The sequence below is a fragment of the Hylobates moloch genome, unplaced genomic scaffold (assembly GCF_009828535.3).
Source record: "Hylobates moloch isolate HMO894 unplaced genomic scaffold, HMol_V3 SCAFFOLD_1, whole genome shotgun sequence".
In the NCBI taxonomy this organism is placed as follows: domain Eukaryota; kingdom Metazoa; phylum Chordata; class Mammalia; order Primates; family Hylobatidae; genus Hylobates; species Hylobates moloch.
In genome coordinates, this window is record NW_026652276.1 from 87406792 (window position 1) to 87420715 (window position 13924).

The 13924-nt window shown below is 33.3% G+C and overlaps 1 pseudogene; it reads right to left on the reverse strand.

Moving 5' to 3' along the window:
* Positions 1-3286: 3286 nt before the first annotated feature.
* On the reverse strand, positions 3287-12163 carry LOC116810245 (NADH-ubiquinone oxidoreductase chain 5-like; annotated as a pseudogene).
* Between the last annotated feature and the right edge of the window lie 1761 nt (positions 12164-13924).

Genomic DNA, 13924 nt, shown 5'->3' on the forward strand with positions numbered 1-13924 from the left:
TTAATGAAAAAGAAACCCATCTCACAGAATTATGTTGTAAGGACTTAAAGAGATTTTAATGCAATTCCATGAACCTCATAATGTTGGGTTTTGTTTTTCTGCAAAATGAAGCAAGGGGACTTCATTTTGAAATGATTGAATTCACTTTCAATCCTTCATTAGAAGCCAGTTCAGTAATTTAATTTTAATATTACAGTTTAACTTAAAATCAACTTTTGATGAAAGAGACAGATTCTGTATTTGTGAATCTCATGTGTGAATCTTCTTTCTTCTTCCTCTTTGTAAAAATATTACTACAATAAAATGAAAAAGACAGAAAAACCCACAAAACCAGTGTATAAAGAATTGTTAGAAGGGAAATAACCACCAGTTCATACAACAAAGCATTGCCAAGTGCCCCAGAAGCCCTTCTAAATGTCCTAATCCGGAATAAATTCTTCTCTCTTTCCAAAACAACTTAATCCTTTTAAGTTACAATAATTTCCTACTAAAAAAAAGTTTTATTACACAAATGCACATCACTAGACAATATCACTTAATCATGTCAATTTTTACAAACTGATATATTTTTTGTCTTATTCAGTGTATCCGTCATCTCTCTCTTTGTCTTACAATTTATCTCTTGAAGGACCCTGGTGTTTGACTGAGAAAGTTTTCCACTATCTGGATTTTGCTGGCTGCACAGTCACCGTGCATTTCAATATGATTCTCTGTCTTTTGTGTTTTCTAAAAGTTGGCAACTGGATCCAGAAGTTTAATCAGACTCAGATCCTTTTGTCAAGACTAAAGGGCATGTTGGGCAAGAATACAAGAAACATAAAAAGTCTGGCCACCTTTCTATTTGTAACGTTAGCATTACAACATTTGTAATGTTGAGGCTTAATGTGCAGATTTACTAATTCATTGTGGAAGGGGTTATAAAATGGTGGTTTTATAATTCTACTGTTTCTTTTCCAATCATTATAATATTTTCATAAAGATGTGCTTTTATTTCATTATGTGATAATACAATTGATAAAGGAAAGGGAGGTTAAAAACGCTGTCATTTCCCATTATTCTTCAGCTTTCAAGATGATGGATAAATTTCTTATTATCTTCTAAAATTGATAATTTTGTTTTTTCATAAAAATATTATGGGCTCATAGATATAAGCAAATTTTATGGGTAACAATCCATTGCAATTGTTATCATTGTTGAAGCTCAAGTTATTCAATTTTTTAACAGTGATAGTCTCTCTAATTTAGCTTGTAATTTTATTTCAAATGAGGTTGGCAGTTTCGACAGCTGATTCTTCTTCATGATCTGGCATGAAAAAATATTATTGCACCATCTTTTACATTTCCTGCCCTAGACCTTAATTAGCTATTTTTTCAAGAGCTCTGTATATTTAAGTTAAAAATGATATTTTAATATTTTTAGATGGTAGCCTTTTATTCTTAAAAGGCTGTATCTGGACTTTCTAAGATGACAGAGATGTTAAAAATTATCTATGCTGCTAGCTAGCTATCAAAATTAATAATTTTATATTGTCAATTTAGTTTGACTTTTTAATGGACTCATACAGTATTTATTGTGTCTAGCTTCTTTTTCCTCAGAATACTGGTTTTGAGATTTTTCCATGTTGTCATATGTATTAGTCAATTTCTTTTTATTGAGGATTAGGATTTTACTTTATAGTATGCTATAGTTTAAGGTTTGTTCACCTGATGATAGGCTTTTCTTATTATAAACAAAGCTGAAATAACCATATATGTACAAACCTTTGTATTCGTATATACTTTTATTTCCCTAAAAATAAAATAGCTGGTTATATGGCAGACATATGTTTAACTCTTCAAGAAATGGCTGAAATATATCATAAAGTGATTGCAATACTTTATATTCAAATTCACAGTGTATGAAAATCTGAGTTTTTCTACATCTTCATCAACACTTGATTTTGTTAGTCTTCAATTTTAGTCTTTTAATTGTTCTTCACTAACTGTATATAGTACTTTATATATAATTTTAATATTATATAGTATTAATATAATATAATATTAATGTTATATAGTATGTTATATATATAGTTGTATGTAGTATTTCAATTTTAGTTTTTTAACTGACTGTTCTTCACTAGATTGTATATAGTATTTTAAGTCTTGGAAATCGAAAATGCTACTGTGTGGTAAGTCCTGAAAGAACAATTGTTTCTTTCATAGTGGATTCTTTTGATTTTTACCTTATTTCTTTATGCTTTATATGTACATCTAATTTAAATAATGATGGCTTCCTCGCTTCATTAGGCAGCATATTACTCTAAACAACACCCAGTTATTTATCACTGTATCATTAAATGTAATTACAAAACTTAACTCGGTATATAAAAAAACAGTATTTCAGGTTTCTAGGAATATAAATGATCCGTAGTATAAGCCTCGGCCAACATGTAGGAAGAGGCAGATGAAAAATATTGAGGTGCCATTAACATGAAAATAGCCGACCATTCAGCTGTAATTTATATCTCAGCTAATATGGGCGAATGAAGAGAAGGCATTTAATAATCCTGTAATGGTCTGGAGAATTAGGCAGGTGCCAAGAAGTGAGCGGTAGTTTCATCATGTAGTAATATTAGATGGTGTGAGAAGATCAATGAATGAGTAGTTAATAATTTTTTATTAGTGGATGTGTTTTGCGAGTGTTGGTCATTAGTGTTTTTATAGTTGAAATACAACGATGGTTTTTCATATTATTAGTCATGGTTATAATCCATGTGGGAATAATGGCTTATGCTTTATTTTTATTGAGTATTCTTTTGGTTATAGGGTTTGTAGGTTTTTGTTCGAAACCTTCTCCTCTTTATGGAGGCCTGGGGCTAATTGTTAGTGGAGCTGTGGATTGTGGCATTGTGTTGAATCTTGGTAGAGCTTTTGAGGGTTTAATAGTCTTTTTGATTTATTTGGGTGGTATGATGGTTGTTTTTGGTTGTACTGTGGCGATGGCTATTGAGGAGTATCCTGAAACATGAGGGTCAAGTATTGACATTTGAGGGGCTTTATTATTAGGGTTATTAATAGAGTTGCTGTTGGTTTGGTGAATAGTTGAGTGCGATGGGGTAGGGATCACCATTGATTTTAATAGCATAGGGAGTTGAATAAATTTTGAGGGTGAGGGGGCAGGGCTGTTGCATGAGGATTCTGTGGGTGTGGCTGCCTTATATAGTTATGGGTGTTGATTAGTGGTAGTTGCTGGTTGATCACTGTTTGTTAGTATTTATGTTTCAATTGAAATTGCTCGGGGTAATAGATTAGATAATTAATAGTAGGGGTAGAATGGATGGAATAAAAAAGAGAAAATAGAGTTTAATTAGGCCTTTCTGAGTAGATATGGTAATGGAGGGTGAAATTTGGGTTTGTGAAACGGTCTTTGGTATAGATTTTTCTAGTCAAATTAGGTCTAGTAGAAGTGAAGCCAGATTTTGGCTTGTGGACAGGCTTGAGTGGGGGGTTGAACAGTGAATTGTGGCTGAATAAAAACCTAGTATGTTGGAGAAATTGAATATCTGTAATGGGTGCTTTAGTTTAAGGTTATTAGTTATGAGATTAAGCTCCATTGTTAATAAGAGCCCTAAGGTGGTCACACCTAGGGCTGTGAGTTGTAGATGGAGTGGTATAGTTATTGGGGGAGCTGAAGTAGGAATAATACTGTTGATCATAAGGAATCCAGCGAAGATACTGCCAATTGTTAGGCATTTAATTGAGTTAATTAGGAAGGGATTATTTTCGTTAATAATAATCAGAGCTGAGAAGCGAGGTTGCCCTATCAGAGCGAAGAAAATAATTTGGGTACTATAAACAGGTGTCAATGAGGTGGTGATAAGAGTAACAGAAAGCGCTCAGGTGTTGGTCTGTGACATATTTACTCTAAAGACCTTCGATAATAAGGTCTTTAGAGTAAAAGCCTGTGAGGAAAACACACCTGTAAGTGCGAGGCTACCAATAATAAGGGAGGAGGACGTGAAAGGTAAAGTCTTGAATAACCCTCCTATTTTTCGAATGTCTTGTTCATCATTGAGATTATGGATGATGGACCCTGAATATATAAATAATATAGCTTTAAAAAGGCATGGGTGCAGATGTGAAGGAATGTTACATGTGGCTGATTAATGACAATTGTGACTATTATAAGGCCCAGCTGGCTTGAAGTGGAAAATGCTACCATTTTTTTGATATCATTTTGTGTTAAAGGGCAGATCGCTGTAAATAAGATGGCAATAGCCCCGAGGAATAATGTAAAGGTTTGCATTAATGGGTTATTTTCTATTAAAGGGTAGAAGAGGATGAGCAGGAAAACTTCTACAACTGTAGTGCTAGAGTGGAGTAGAGCTGAGACTGGGGTTGGGCCTTATACAGCAGATGGAAGTCAGGGATGGAGACTGAATTGAGCTGACTTTCCTGCTGCTGCCAAGAGTAGGCTAATTAATATAAAGGAGTCATGGATAAGATTTAGAATAAATGCTTGTTGAAAGTCTCATGTGTTGGAGAATAAGACGAATCATGCTATAGCTAAAATAAAGCCAATATCCCTGATGCAGTTGTACAGAATTGCTTGGAGGGCTGCTGTGTTAGCATCTGCTCGGCTGTGCCATCAGCTAATTAGTAAGAAGGATATAATTCCTACGCCTTCTCATATGATAAAGAGCTGAAAGAGATTGTTGACAGTAACCAGAATTAATATCGTGATGAGGATAAGTAGGTATTTGAAAAATTGATTAATGTTAGGATCTGAATTTAAATATCATATTGAAAAGTCTTCAATAGATCAGGTAACGAATAATGCTACTGGGATAAATATTGTGGAGAAGTAGTATAGTTTGAAGCTTAGTGAAAGTTTAAGAGTTTGGATTGTCATTCAATGTCAATTTGAGGTAATAACTTCTTGATCTGTACATATAAACGTTGTAGTGATGAGGCTAATGATGAAGGCGCATGCAATAGATATTTTTATGTAAAATGGGTATGAACCTTTTTTTGCAGGGATTGGCTAAGGTAGTAATAATTGGTAAGATTAAGGAATTAGGGCTATTACAGTAGTGGAAAAATACATGTTTGTTACTTTTATTTGGAGTTGCATCAGTGTTTTTGGTTCCTAAGACCAATGGATGACTCTAATACATTAAAAGTTGAGAGAGCCATATTGTTAGGCATTTGTGCATGAGTTAGCAATTCTTGCATACTTTCTCTGTAGATAAGAAGTTGCAGGCTTCTATTATTAGATTCACAATCTAATGTTTTGGTTAAACTATAGCTACAGCATGAAAATCCCATAATAATTTTAGGGTATAAGGATAATAGGAAGATAGGTGCAAAATGTATAAATATTAATGTGTTTTCTCATGTAAAGGAAGGTTTCATACTGTTAAAATAATATGTAAGTGTTCCTTGTTATGTTGTGATTAGCATATGCAGGGCGTAAAGGGCTGTAATTAGTATATTAAGTCCTATAAGCACTATAGTGATATTTGATTAAGAGAATGAAACTATAGTTTCAAAGAGTTCTCCTATTAGATTAATGGTAGGGGGTAGGGCAAGGTTGGTGATATTTGCTAGAAGTCATCAAGAGGCTATTAGTGGAAGCAGAGTTTGAAGGATATTTGTTTTTGTATCTCTGATGTGAAAAGACCATGATCATGATTGGGTAATCTGAAAAATTTGGAGTACTTTATATTATTCTAAGTAGCCTTATTTTAACATTTTATAGATATACAAAAGAAACCTAAATAGTTGTCCCTCAATATCTCTCAGAGTATTGAAGTGAGCCTTTTTCCTACTTTATTTCTGTAAACTTTTGTGGGACCATAAATTTAAGAGTATTCTACGTATATGCCATGTGAAATTCTAAATAAAGCCACTGAGAGGAGCTCTAACCTAGATAATAAATTTCGTAAGCTCTGTTCCATCTGTCTTAGGTTGGAGAAGTTAACAAGAATTTGTTTAAAAACTTCAGTTTTAAGTTTTATTCATGAGAGGGCTGAAGAATACAGTCTTCCTTAAATGTACAACAATACTCAACTTTGCTCTGTCATACATTTTCTGTAGTTTTGAGTATTCTGAAATGAAAATGAATTGATGTTAACGTATACTTGTATATATGTTAGGTTATGAAAACTGTGAAAACATAGATAAAGAAATATTGCAGCAAGTTTTTGGCTCCTCAGTGGGAATTTTGGCATTCTGTGTTCCTGAAGCTTGCATTTCAGATGTGATGTAGAACCTCTCAATGCTCATTAATTGCTACCCACTCTTGGTGATTCATTTTTGGAACAAATAATCAGAACAAATCTAAAATGTATTTTTAATGGCTTTAAAAATGTAAAAAATAAAAGTGAATGACTTAAAATGTCATTTAAAATTATTAAAATGTCAACAAGTATAATATTAATTAAAAATAAAGTTTGATTATTGTCATAAAATTTGCTGTTAGAGAAAATGGCTAAATTTTAACTTTCCTATTAAAAAAATCAGGTTTATTTTTAATTTCTAATGATGGAAATTCAAATAGACTTCTCTCAATTTGGCAGGGAGGAATATTAGTTAAACAATACAGTAATTTGGAAAATTAAACTTTTACTTTTGAAGCAAGTTTTCCAAGAGACACAGACTGTATGTTTCTAAGAAACCAAACCTCTCGTGATTTACTTTTCATTCTCATAGGTAAATATCTATTCTACTTTTTTTTTCGGCGAGATTAGGACTGATACTTCTTCCTTGAAAAATTATCTCATGCAATCACCAAGTATAACTCAACACATTCTATGGATCCAATTCTGTATAAATGTCCTTGAGCCTTAGTGTGTAGACTCTTAGGACTTTGTGAATTTGGGTTGGAGAAGCTCAACTAATGTAGTCATATGAACAACATATTGTGGTGGGAAATTAAGACTCTTCATTGGCAATTCAAACTGAAGAGGCTTCATAGCTGTTAGTACTGTCATGAGTTGTGAATACATAGTGGTTGTTGGGTGACTGACTGTCTCTTGAAGTGCTGAGAGGAGGCCTTAGTTAGAGCTAACATGACTAATTAGGTGACATTCTGTCTTCTTGAAGCTTACATTTCAGATGTGATGTAGAACCTCTCAATGCTCATTAATTGCTACCCACTCCTGGTGATTCATTTTGGAACAAATAATCAGAACAAATCTAAAATGTATTTTTAATGGCTTTAAAAATGTAAAAGATAAAAGTGAATTACTTATTTGTGCAGGCATTTATATTTTTTTAAATTTTTGTTTGAAAGGGAAAAAAGTAGAAAAAAATCAGAGATTAAAATGTAGAAACCTAACTGCTACTGCTTCAATATGATCCTAAGAACAAGACACCAGAAACTTTTAGGTATGTCTCAGAAGAAGAAGTGAAAAGTATACATCAGTGTTGCTTAAAGAAGAATGATTTCCTAGAGTGGGCACCGCCTCACACTATTTTCTTCTGTCAACTCTCGGAGATGCTTATTTTGCAAAACCAAGCCTCCGTCAGGAAACTAAGTACTAAACTGCATGTGGAATAAAGGGTTTAGTTTTCAAACATCGGCATTCTGGAAAAGCATGCTGGTCCCTTGTCGGAATAAATGTTGGGCAAGACAATCAATATTATTTTCCATATAAGTAGTAGTCCTCCAAGTGGGGTGGGATTTTACATTCTTTTGTCTTACAAATACTTATTTCTTATATGTTCCAGGTAGTCTTCCAGGTGCTAAACATACAATGGTGAATGAAATAGAACTATATTGCACATAATATTAGATAATAGGGTATATTAATTACAAAATGGCTCTAATCTTTCACCTGGTTCTTCAAAGATAGTGTGACTTTAAAGCTCTTCCTTTAAGGAAGTGGAATCTATTTCTCATTTCTTGACTGTTGGCTGTCCTATGAACTGCTTTGGCAAATAGATATAGTGAAAGTGATGTGTGAGTTTCAAACTTAGGCCTCAAGATTCCCTGTGTGCTTCTGCCCTTTCTCAGAACCCTGCCACCTCCATGAAGAGAAACCTAGGATAGTCTGCTCCATAAGAGACCATTTGGTAAAGCAGCAAGTCATCCCAACCCTTCTGATGAAGCCATACTAGAGCAGATATTAGTCAGCCCACTCGCAAACATATTAGACAGCTGAGCAAATATTAGCAGAACTCTGTACCAGACCTCTATCTAACCAAAGATACATCTTTGAGCCCAGGCAAGACAGTAAAATCTGCCCAACCAACTTTAGATGTGACTTTGAAGTGGTTTTCTTACACCGCAAAAACTAACTGATATAGATGGTATACTTTCTTTCAGAAAATATGTATTAGTAAAGAATTATATACAAAATACTTTTATTTAGAATTGGTTTTATATAGAATGTATACAATATATAAAATGCTTGTGTATGCAAATAGATGAAAACATGTTGGAGAATATTTCACTGATGTAAAAATTTAAGGAAAATGGGGAAGATGTGTAAAAATTAAAAGAGATATTTGCTATAGATTAATAAGTGAATAATATAATTAACTTTATTTTAAGCATTGTAAAATTAATATTAAGGTAAAATATAATAATAATATACATTTTTATATTGATAGAAGTTTTCTTTAAATAAAAAGACTATGAATCCCTTATATTGACTTAAAACTATTTTCTCAGCAGTAGACAAGGATCTCCTGAGAGAGCTACTCTGCCCTTAATTTCTGCCAATATGAACATTTATTTGGGAATGTTTAAATCAGAAAAAAAAACTTGAAATAAAGTGAATTTTTGGAATTAATATTATTGGTGTCAGAGAATATTTGGCCCCATTTAATAAGCTTCTTAGCTTTGGAATTATAGAAAAATGCTCAAAACAACAAAAAAATCACATGAACCATGGAATGAAACTCAAAGAAGAGAAATGACTCAAGTTAGGTAGTAGGATTCTAAGAAATAAAATTTCATTGTAAGTAATTTTGCTAATCACTATTAAAGGTGATGATGATGTAATTCTGATCTAGACGTAAAACACAGCGAAAAGACTTTCAGTCTCAACTTCAGTCTTACTGCAACTTCCAGAATAAAAATTGTTAAAATATTTTCTCTTTGCTGTGAGGTTCTTATATGTCGTGACATATGTGTTCTCCATTTTTCAGGGGCATAAAGAGGGGAGCTTACTGCTAACTGCTTCCTAGAATATTTGGGAATAAGCTTATACTCATGTATTTTTTTCTACTACCCCAGGATTTTCCACCGTGAGGTAGGCTATGGTTTGTGTATACAAATAAGAGGCAGTATTTCTGAGACATGTGAGTCCCTCTTTGTCTATATGACTCCACTAGACATTATCCTTGTTAGAATATTCTATATTAGAATTATGGAATAGTAGACCTAGAAATAATTTTAAGGATATGCTAATCTCAGGTCTTCATGTAAAACAAAGGCCTTTAACTTTTTCTATAATATATAGATAGTGTATGTATATGTACACCAAGATTTTATTGTTTGGTTACTTAAATATGTGATTTGCAGAATTATTATTAACAGTGTGATCATATAATGATTATTTTTAAGTGGAAGAGTAAAATATAGTTTTATATAATGTACATTTTCTATTAGTTTATCATTATTTCTTTTTTACAACAAATTTCTACTGAGCACTAAATTTGGTTATCACGGCAGTGACAGATGGAAAAGAGGCATTCCCTAGCTAATTACAAAGGCTGTCCAGGTGTAGCAGCCAGAGCCATAAGAAACAGACAGCTGTACACTTTACTCATCTGTCAGGAATATTAATAGAGGTAACAAAATGTGTTCATATAAAACAAGGGTATAACTGAGCTATAACAAATATCAGTATTTCCCCTCTGAGTGGCACTCCAGGATGACATGTCATAGAAAACTGACAAATGATTTCTGCTCACCTTTCTATATTATTAACCTGTACCTCTTATTTGGTTCCTCCATGCTAGAGCCAAATCTCATGTAACTGGAATAATTGGGGAATAGTTTAATCTGATTAGTTTAAAATAAATTTCAAGCATCATATTTTCCAGAATTTGTATTCTTAATATATTTCAAATTAAAATGTTTCAGAATGTATTAATTTATTTTATAGTTTGTAAATAAAATGGAGAAATTAACTGATCTTATTTGATTCAGTAATTATAATTTGTTGTGTTTCTGATCAACTCCACATTTAGTAATTGAAGCTTTTGAAAACAAAAATTATAACTTGTATGGTCAGTTATCTAATCTAACTGAAATGTAGGAAGAAAATGATTTCATGTTTTTAAGAGACTAAATTTCTGAGCAGTATAATTTATATTTACATAATTTTATGTTATCTTTTTCTTTATATTTCGATGGCATAGAATAAGAAAAGGTCAAATATGAATTTGCCTACACTATTTTATTATTTTGAAAGTAAAGATAAGTATTTCATATGGTGAGAAACTCATCTTTATTTAGCAGTATTTTCATTTTCACAATAACACTGAATACAAAAGTAAAGATGCTTTCCATAATACACATAGAAGTCTCTTTTCATCTTCAGTAGAAAAAAATATGCCCTGTATGGTCAAACTGTAAAAAATTCTAAATAAATTTTTTTTTCTGAAATTCAGCAACATTTTTTATAAACAAATAAGTGGATATAAAGGTGGCAGTAAATAAAGACTTTAAAAAATGACCTATCTTAGAGAACTTTTATATTAATTTAAACATGCTAAATGATTAAAGACTATATTAAATTAATATAACAATTTTAAATTTTAAATGTGTGGATGTTTCTAAATATGAAAAATAATCATATCATAAACTGAAAAGATTTAGAAATGTAAACACAAACAATTCTTGCTTATCAATTCTCAACCAAATAATTTACATTTACCATCCACACTCATTTGTAAATATATTAATCCATTCTCATGCTGCTAATACAGACGTATCTCAGACCAGGTAATTTATAAAGGAAAGAGGTTTAATTGGCTCACAGTTCAGCATGGTTGGGGAGACCTCAGAAAACTTACCATCATGATGGAAAGGGAAGCAAACACATCCTTTATCACCTAGCAACCGAAAGAAGTGCCGAACAAAAGGGGGAAAAGCCCCTTATAAAACCATCAGCTCTTCTGAGAACTCACTCACCATCACAAGAACTGCAGCATGAGGGTAACATCCCCTATAATTCAATTACCTCCCACTGGGTGCCTCCCACAACACATGGGCATTATGTGACCTACAACTCAAGGTAAGATTTGGGTGGAGACACAGCGAAACCATATCAATAAATAACTTTTGTTTCAAAAAACACATGTCATTTCATAAAATGAAATGGATTTGAATGATCTGTTTTTCAATCTGTACCACTATGTTTGTGCCTTTGAGAAAGAAAGCATGCCCTGATATCCAGGATCTGGCCTTTTTCTATCAGCTGGGCCTTGTTGCTGATATGAGCTGGCCTTCTATTCAGAGATGTGCCTTGGTGTTCTATTAAACATAAACAATTTCACAAAATATCAGCATCAGATAAGGCCATTCTATGATCTGATGGGTCAGGACAAAAACATTCCATAATCATACCTGAACACAGACAACACATGGCCATTGCCTCTGCCACAAAGGACCAACTATTCTCCCACTCATAAGTAATGTGAGTGACTGTTGCTTTACTAACTACAGTTTTAAAATTGTTCTGTGCTGGGCATGGTGGCTCACACCTCTAATCCCAGCACTTTGGGAGGCTCAGGCGGGCAGATCACAAGGTCAGGCGATCAAGACCATCCTGGCTAACACGATGAAACCCTGTCTCTACTAAAAATACAAAAAAATTAGCTGGGCGTGGTGGCACGTGCCTATAGTCCCAGCTACTCGGCGTGCTGAGGCAGGAGAATCGCTTGAACCTGAGAAGTGGAGGTTGCAGTGAGCTGAAATTGTGCCACTGCACTCCAGCCTGGGCGACAGAGTGAGATTCCGTCTAAAAAAAAAAAAAAATTGTTCTAGTCTACCACCCTCCTAGCTAAGATTTATTCAAACATGCTGTCATAATATTACTCCTGCTTCCTGATAGCATTTCATCCAGAGCAAAGTATGCTTCTTGAAATATTTCCCCAAATTACCTAACACATACCCAAATTTTATAACCAGTCCTTTCTAACACCCTGTTGCTTTGACGGCCCATGGTTTTTCATGGTGTGTCTTCTCCTTTGCTTCAAGGAGCAATAATCACAACTTGTTCAAATACAAGTGTGTTCCTAGTGGTCTTTGGATAGAGGGCATTGACACCCTGACTAGATCACCGAGGTACCTGAATACATGCAAATGATAGTATAGCCACCTACCCCAAATCCCATTTTAATTTATTCACTGTGTATTTTTGTTAACTAAAAACTAAGTGACAATAACCTTTCGAAATTATTTTATTGTTCTTACAACGTGTTTCTGTGGATCAGTCACAACTCAGATGTTAACCTCCAAATAAATCCATTGAAATACGTTTGTAAGAGATCTTGTTGGTCTCTGAACACATTAGCCCAGTTCACCTGGAGGTTTTCAGTAGACAGTTCCTACACACACCAGTAGCTTCCTGCATCTTCCTGCCTGAGGGTGTTCTTCTTCTACTAGATAATGCCCAGGGAGTCCCAGAGCTGTCTGGAGGGGCTGGGTAGAGGTGGGGCTATTAATGCAAAGATGCAATCTCCCACAAACGAGGGATGGGAGCTGGTAGGTGATCACAACTTTTTCTCCTTCATTGAGACAATTCTGAAATGTATTCTCTTTAGTCATTCAGAGGGCTCTTATCAGAATTTAGCTGCAGTTCCTACCTGCTCATTGTCAATGCTTCCTTTATTGAGCTTCTTATCTTTTTTTGTCTTACTTCCTCACCTCATATGCCCTCTATGATCACTCACTGATTAAATTACATTCACCTAAATCCTTTGGAAAGAACTCAGTGAGCAGACATAACAGTTGAAAACCTCTAATTTGGTCACTGTTCATTCATATGGCAACAAGAAATCAAGTAGATATGTAAACTTAAGAAAGATAAGGTCCTGTTTTTTATAATTTCTGAACCAAATGCATTTTTACTGTAATGAGATAATACAGAAAAAAATTTTAAAGGCTAAATAATTAGTTTTTTGGATAGTAAAAAGAAATTGGTTCCTTGTTAATTATTATAACAATGTGAGCTTTGTTTTTGTATGATTACTGAAGTTGTTTTTATAGTAAAATATAAAGTCTGCATTTGGGGAACTCAGAATTAGCTTGACAAGTTCTTATCCATGATTTCATGGAATATAGACAAGCTACGTCTTGAAATTATATTTACATGGTTTAGTCAAATAGAGATTCATTGATTATGTTGTGATTTATGTAAAGAATCTGATTATCTTATTCCACTCAGTTAAACTCAACTAAGGCTTATTTTGATGTTTTAGACCATTTGTGTAAAATCAAAACAAAGCACAAAGAATGGATAAGCATAATTTTTCATGCGCCTCTTTAAACAATCTTTAAACTGTTACTTTTCATTTTTTCCTTAATGAAATTATTTTCACTGAAAAAAATTAAAAACAAACAAAACAGACAGCAACAAGGAATCAGTTGCTGCTGAGATCTCTAGCTTGGTATAATTACTAAAACTTTCATCATTTGGAGCATATTGGAATGAAATATATACCTTAAGAAATAGCTCTAAAACTTGAAAGATAAAAGGACATTAATAATTATGACAACTAGTTATACAATTAGGGACTGGATTGACTTTTGTTATCCACCAAACAGACCTTGAAGAAAAAAAGTTGACTAAAAGATTAGTCAACTACCAACTCAGGGCATGCTGGAAAAGACAGAAAGCCTTATGGCAGTGTATAACGGAACTCTCATTTTCTGTAGCTAGAAGGCAGATTTGTATTGGTAAAAAAATGAAGATTTAATTATA